Raw genomic sequence first — 6,796 nt, 5'->3', positions numbered from 1 at the left:
GTAGATGTGTCTAAAATTGAAGCAATTCAAAATTGTCCTACTCCCATGAATGTGAGTCAAGTAAGGATTATTCATGGTCTTGCTGGGTTTTATCGATGTTTGTGCCAAATTTTAGTACTATTGCTGCACCTTTGAATGAATTGACTAAAAAGGGTGTTGTATTTGAGTGGGGCATCGCCCAAGATCGTGCTTTTGATGAACTGAAAAGATTGTTAACTTCTGCACCGTTGCTTGCACTTCCTGATTTCAATAAGCAATTTGAGATTGAATGTGATGCTACTGGTATTGGAATTGGTGGTGTGTTGATGCAAGAGGGTCGCCCAATTGCATTTTTTTTTTGAGAAACTTTCTGGTGCTAAGTTGAACTATCCTATATATGATAAAGAATTGTATGCCTTAATTAGAGTTCTTGATGTTTGGCAATATTATTTGTGTCCAAAAGAATTTATCATACATTCTGATCATGAAGCTTTCAAATATCTGAAACCTCAATCTACCTTGCATAAGCGTCTTGCTAAGTGGGTTGAGTTCATTGAATCTTTTCCATACATTATTAAGCATAAGAAGGGAAAAGATAATATTGTTGCTGATGCTCTTTCTAGGAAGAATATGCTATTAACTCAACTTGATGTTAAAATTCCTGGATTAGAAGTACTATGTGATTTGTATGCCACTGATCATGATTTTGCTGAACCATATCGCGTGTGTGCTATTGGTATAGCATGGGAGAGATATCACATACATGATGGGTTCTTGTTTAGAGCTAACACACTATGTGTTCCAGAATCGTCTGTGCGTTTTCTCTTATTGCAGAAATCACATGCTGGAGGTTTGATGGGTCACTTTGGGCGTGAGAAGACGCTACTCATGCTCGCTGATCACTTCTATTGGCCAAAGATGAGGCGGGATTTGGACAGGTATGTGAAGAGGTGCATTACTTGCAACAAGTCCAAGTCTAAGCTGAAGCCTCACGGTTTGTATACTCCTTTACCGGCACCTACTACACCATGGGAAGATATTAGTATGAATTTTATGTTGGGTTTGCCGCATACTAAGGGAGGCCATGATTTTATGTTTTTGGTAGTGGATAGTGACAAGGTATCAACTTGTCAATGCCTACGGGTTATAGGCTAGGGTTTAGTTAGAAGTAGAGGGCAAGTAGATCTCGAAGGTTTCAGCCGAAAAGTACTCGACGATTATGAAAACTAGGGTTTGTGAACAATGATTCGATGATCTCTTCGTCCCTCGACTCCCCCTTTATATAAGAGGTGGAGCCGAGGGTTTCGTTTTGTACAAGTTACGTAGTCCGGGACGGTTTCTAACTCATCCCGCCGAATACAAACACTTCCTATTACAACTCTACTTTCCTTAATATATCGTAGACTCCCGAATCTTCTTATTCTTCGGGTAGTGGGCCTTCATTAAACCCCGGCTACTATCTTCGGCAGGCCCATTTGGGATGCCTATGTCAGTAGCCCCCGAGATTTTGCTTGAATCGTAGAGTCAGGGAAAATCTCCACTGTTTATTTTTATTCAACAATTTTAGACTTTTCTATATTTCTTCATATAAATTTCTATATTGTACAGGGATACTGGTAGTTGGGGCTAGTTCATCTGACGGATCAGGTACTAGTTAACTGCTCTAGTGGCAATCCGCAAAAACCTACTTCAAGATCACGTCCCCGGACATGATCTCGGGATACTGGTGCAAACTTCGACGAGTGCCGCTTAAGGTCTTACCATTCCGTCGAGTCCCGAGTCAAATTTATCGAGTACCTAACGTGTCCGTTAGGATTTTTCTCCGTATCCGTTGATACGGATAAAAGTAGCAGAGCGCAGTCTTAGGCGATGCCACGCCCAGCAGAACGGATCCGGGGTCTTACCTTCGCAAATTTACGGCATTCGGAAATTGATCGCAACTTTGGCGTTCGAGAATATATTGTCGAGTGCTTTTCCGGCTGTTGGAATGGCATATTTTATCGAGTCAAATTTGACTTATATTGCTCTCCCGATGGGAGTATATGTAGAGTTAATTATAACTCGAAATATACTCTCTTGCTTTTCTTTCTTTTTCCTTTTTTTTTTTAATTTCATCGGGTACGCGAACAGCGTTCCCGATGGGAGTAGCCCCCGAGGCTACAGCCAAGAACTTGTGCTTGGTTGTAGGCTCAACATTTTAGTCCACCTTGTTGCTATATTGTCATTATCTCCCAATATAATCTTCTTTTCATCTCTCGGGTGCGCGAACAGCGCTCCCGATGGGAGTAGCCCCCGAGGCTACAGCCAAGAACTTGTACTTGGTTGTAGGCTCAACATTTTCTATATTGTCATAGTCGAAATTTTACTTTTATCGGAGTAACCCCCGAGCATTTGGGCAAAAACTTGTATGTGACCAAAAGCTCCCGAAGTATTGAAATAACTTCTCCTGTCGCCAATTTTATTTTTCGTGTCGACACGCTTCCCTTAGTCAAATTCTCTTCATCTGTATTAATAGTCGGGATTTTTCTGCCTTGTGGGTCCATTATTTCCACCACGTTGACACGTCGTGCAAGTGGGGGACACACGTCCTCCGCTTTTCCTGGCGCACGTACGGTAACGCCTGTTCCATTCCATCTCAGTAAAAATACCCTTTTACCCTTTTATCTACAAGATCCTTTTTTCACCACACGATTTCTTCATCCAACGGTGCATTGCTTCGCCCGATTCCTATATAAACCTTTCTTCAACCTCGGTTCACTCCTTCGCTTGCGCCGCACATCTGTTCCCCTTTGCAAAGACTTCCCCTGCGCCCAACTCTTTCTAATCTTCCGCACGCGCGACATTGCTTCTCCAGTGCCGTTGATGCCACCGCGCACGCGACTCACTCGCCACAGTACTCCAGAATCCAAGATGGCCTCTGAGGATCTTGAGTGGGAGAGATCTAAAATCTCCAACCAAGATGTCAACATGTCGAAGAGGCTTGGCCCGATGAAGAAAGAGGACGCCATCCGCTTTCCCGCCGAAGAAAGCTACCCCAACCCTCCAATGGAGTACCGGGTTAGTTTCGTTGATCATCTCATCCGCGGCCTTTCTACCCCAATTCACGATTTCCTCCGCGGCCTTCTCTTTGTCTATGGGATTCAGCTGCACCAGCTGACCCCCAATTCCATCCTTCATATTTCTATTTTCATCACACTGTGCGAATGCTTCCTTGGAGTCCCTCCTAACTGGGCTCTGTGGAAACGCATTTTCTGCCTCCGCCGCAATGGCGCCCACAACGCCACCTATAACATAGGCGGCGTTGTTATCTGTGTCCGAACTGACGTTGATTACTTCGACGTCAAGTTTCCTGATTCTGTCCAAGGATGGCGCAAAAGGTGGCTCTACATACACGAAGAAAGTGCCAATTCCGTAGAGCATAACATAGTCCCTTTTGACGGAAGTGCCAAAATTCAACGCCGCCTTTCCTGGGATGCTAAAGCTTCCGAAGAAGAGAAAAAGGCGACGTAAGCGCTTATGTCTCGTATTCATCGCCTTCAAAATACTCGAGGCAAAGAGCTTTCTCGGTGTTCAAATTCATCGCCTACTTTCTTCGGATTAGAGTGCAGCCTCTTCGTGCTCGCAAAAATCCCCTTTGGACGTATGCTGGCGAAAATGACGCCAATAGGCTCTCGAAAGATCTTTCTGTGAAGGACTTGGAGAAGCTGATTCGAAGAATTTCTTCGCTGAGCAAGAGGGATCCTATTCCCTCCTCGTGCCGCGTGGAACCGTACAGCTCCACCAATCCTCTCCCCGAGGTATTTTGTCTTCTCGAATTTTTATCTTGTTCCAAACTTTCCTTGCATATCATTGTATTGATTTCCCTCTAATTTTTCTTTTTGTCGCTATTTTTCTGCAGAACCATCCTACTATGTCTTCCCTTCCTCCTCTTCCTGAAGGTGGAGATGTCGAGGAAAGGGCCATTATTGCCGACGACAACCAGGAGGCCCCCTCTTTTGTGAATGAACCCGCAGATTCTCGAAAATCTGCGGGATCTATTGAAAAGGATGCTCGCCTCCGAAGGTACTACCTCAGCACAATCTCCTCCTCCTGCTGTTTCTCCAAAGAACAAAAGGAAAAGGAGTGATGTCGAAGATTCCGGGACCTCCCAACCCGAAGAAGTTGCGCTCCTTCACCGCGAAAGGCAGCGTATGACCCATATCTCGAGAGTCTCATCAGTTCGTGAGTTCCCTGTCTTTTTTTTTATTTATTCTTCTGTCCGAAGAATTTTGTTTGCCTTGCTTTTTATGCTGCCACCTCTTTTTCCACAGTGATGATGATGAAGAAACACCAACTTTGGATGTGGCTGCTCGAACGAGTACGTCACGTACTCTAGTTTTTTCGGAAAAGCCAGTTGAAGGAGAAGAATCCTCGCCTCCTCAACAAAACGTCGGCACATCTACTCCTCCTTCGAGCCCCCTTGTCCCTTCGCCGAAAAGGGCAAGGATCAAGCAATTCCGGAGCCGAGTCTCCAATTGAGTAGCTCTTCGAACCCTCTCTTGGATGATGTAAGTTCTCCATACTCTTGTCACTGTCTGTACTTCCTATGTTTGCTTCTGATTGCCATTATATTTTTCTCATACCGAAATTTTCTTGCTTTGTCCTTTTCTTTTCTTAACAGCCCATGATCAAAGAGCTTATTCGCATCGGTGCTCAATTCATTGGGTATCGTGAATATGCTAACCAAACTGAAGGTGATGCCTTGCTGCTTTCTTTTTTACCATTACTCTGTTACTCCTTTGTTGTCGATATTTTAACGAAGTTCTATCTTTCTTGGCAGAAAAATTGGCGGCTATCAACGAGCGTGCCAATGCACTTACTCAAAAATTAGAGGAAAGTGAAGAGGCTCGTAAAAAAGCTGAATTAGATGCTGTTCAAGCCAGAGCAGAGGCTGACAAGGCCAAGACTGAAGCTGCTAGTGTCTAAGATCTTAGGAGGAGGCTTCACGCTGCCGAGACTTCACTGAGCGAGCATATAACTGCACAATCTGCTCGCGAGGAAGCGATCCTTAAGAGTATAAGGACGCAAAGTCGCCGCTTTCTCAGTAAGTATCTGAACCATTTCATATCCTTTGTATTTTCTTTCTCGCACTCGTTTGTTGCTCAATAAGTTTCTTCCTTGACGAGATAGAACGGCTCAAGAGTTTGAACTTGAAGATCCCGACGATGATCCTCTTCTCGATGCCCTTTCTTTCCTCGAGTTTCATGGGTCGGAGGCACGCGAAGGCATTGATCACGCTAAAGCGTGGCTAGTCGCGGCTCTTTCCCTATTTCTTCCCAAAGAAAGAGGAACCCGCAACTTTCCTTAATCTGGCCAAGTGCTTTGATCCACCGAAGATCTTGGGCTGAAGGTGCGTCATGAGAATATGAAGGTCGCCGTTGAAAACATCTTGTTGCTTTGGTTGCCGATAGCCAGCAAACTATCGACTGGGCGAAAGTTGGCGACACTGAGCAGATAGAGCAATCGAGGTGGAAGTCGTTGATTAAGGCAGCGAAGCCCAACACGAAGAAAATCCTGGCCTATCTCGGGATCAAACCGTCTTCGACTCCTAGCTCATCAAGGCCGGAGGTCTAGTTGAATGCATCTTTGCTTTTTTCTTTTTAGCGTACTTCTTTCTTTTTGTATTGTCGCCGTAGTGTTCTTTGGCGATAACTCGTCCGATAGGTCTCTAGAAGGTCCTTCTTTTGTAATAGACATGTATATATTATGGGAATGAATGGAAATCTATCTTTACTCGGTGATTGATGTCGAAATATTTCTTTTTCCAGCTTGATTTTTGACAATTATACGCCAGCTCCTGGTCCTTCCAATACTTCGCCTTCTTCTTCTCGCTCAAGGAGAGCTTTTGCTGATACTACACCTGCCGAAGATTCCTTGCCGCAAGAATTAGATGAACTTCGGCAGCAACTCCAGTATGCGAAGAAGCAAACACTTGTGATGATGGAGAAGTCTCGCAAGTCATCTGAAGCCGAAAAAGTTGCACTTCAACAAGCTCACGAGGCCGTGGCTGCCAGGGAGATTGCTGCTTCCGAGGCTGAAAAGGCAACTACTCGAGAAAATTTCATGCTCGAATTACTGAATGAAGCCAGTGCAGATATGTCGGGTATGTTTGTTTCGTCCTCACTATCTTCCGTCTTCATGCTACGTCTCTTGAAGTTTTCTGTTTCTTTGTTTTCATAGGCTCCTTTACTGATACTGTTGCTGAAGAGGAGAGGGTAAATACTAGGACAAACCTTCTTGTTAACCTTTCCCTTGATCATGGCTCTCTGTTTTGGGCTACCCCGAGAGGACCCGCCAAATTGTCGATTTCAAGATCGCGCCTCCCAAACTCGCGACTTCCTTGACTTCTGTACCAAGACCTTGTCTATGGTTTATAATTCCATGTTTCCTCGGAACGTTCAACCAAAGACTCTTCTCGAGTTAATGGAAAAATTTAAGGATGCCCACAGGATCCATGACTTTGTCAAAGCTCAACTGGTAGCTGGCGCCAGATTTGCCCTTATCATGCTTCAGATCTGCCACTCAAAGCTTGATATGACCCAAGTTGTTGCGAGAGTGCATGAGAAGGTACGGCGCCGAAGAGTTGGTGTCGATCGTATTAACACGAAGGTTTCGCCTATAGCTGAGGAAATGATTGAAGACCTTCTTCGGATGGATGCCGACTTTTTTGCAGATGGTCATTATGCTGATTTTCTTGGCGCTGCTACCGAAGAAAACAGGATTACCCTTGACAATATATTGAACCATGACTAATTTTTTCCTTTGGTAACTAATTCTT

Source organism: Lolium rigidum, chromosome 5 (genome assembly GCF_022539505.1).
Source record: "Lolium rigidum isolate FL_2022 chromosome 5, APGP_CSIRO_Lrig_0.1, whole genome shotgun sequence".
In the NCBI taxonomy this organism is placed as follows: Eukaryota; Viridiplantae; Streptophyta; class Magnoliopsida; order Poales; family Poaceae; genus Lolium; species Lolium rigidum.
Note: the sequence above shows the minus strand (reverse complement) of the source record.